This window comes from Paroedura picta, chromosome 4, assembly GCF_049243985.1.
Source record: "Paroedura picta isolate Pp20150507F chromosome 4, Ppicta_v3.0, whole genome shotgun sequence".
Taxonomy (NCBI): domain Eukaryota; kingdom Metazoa; phylum Chordata; class Lepidosauria; order Squamata; family Gekkonidae; genus Paroedura; species Paroedura picta.
In genome coordinates this window covers 46,403,306-46,403,510 of record NC_135372.1, presented here as the reverse complement: position 1 = coordinate 46,403,510, position 205 = coordinate 46,403,306, and positions in this window count along the sequence as shown.

The following is a 205-nucleotide window of genomic DNA, read 5'->3' as shown; positions in this document are numbered from 1 at the left end:
TTCTTCAATACTATAGGGGCGGGAAGGGATATTTTGCATTCACTCTAGTCTTTTTTAATGGGAGGAATCTTTGGGTGCCTTTTGGGGGGATGCTTTACTTATTTATTTCTTGCAGGAAGCATGCAAGTTCAGTGGCTCTTTATCTTAGACATACAACACTGATAGTGGCAGAAAACATTTCTGGCGCCTTTTCAGAACAGAGGCT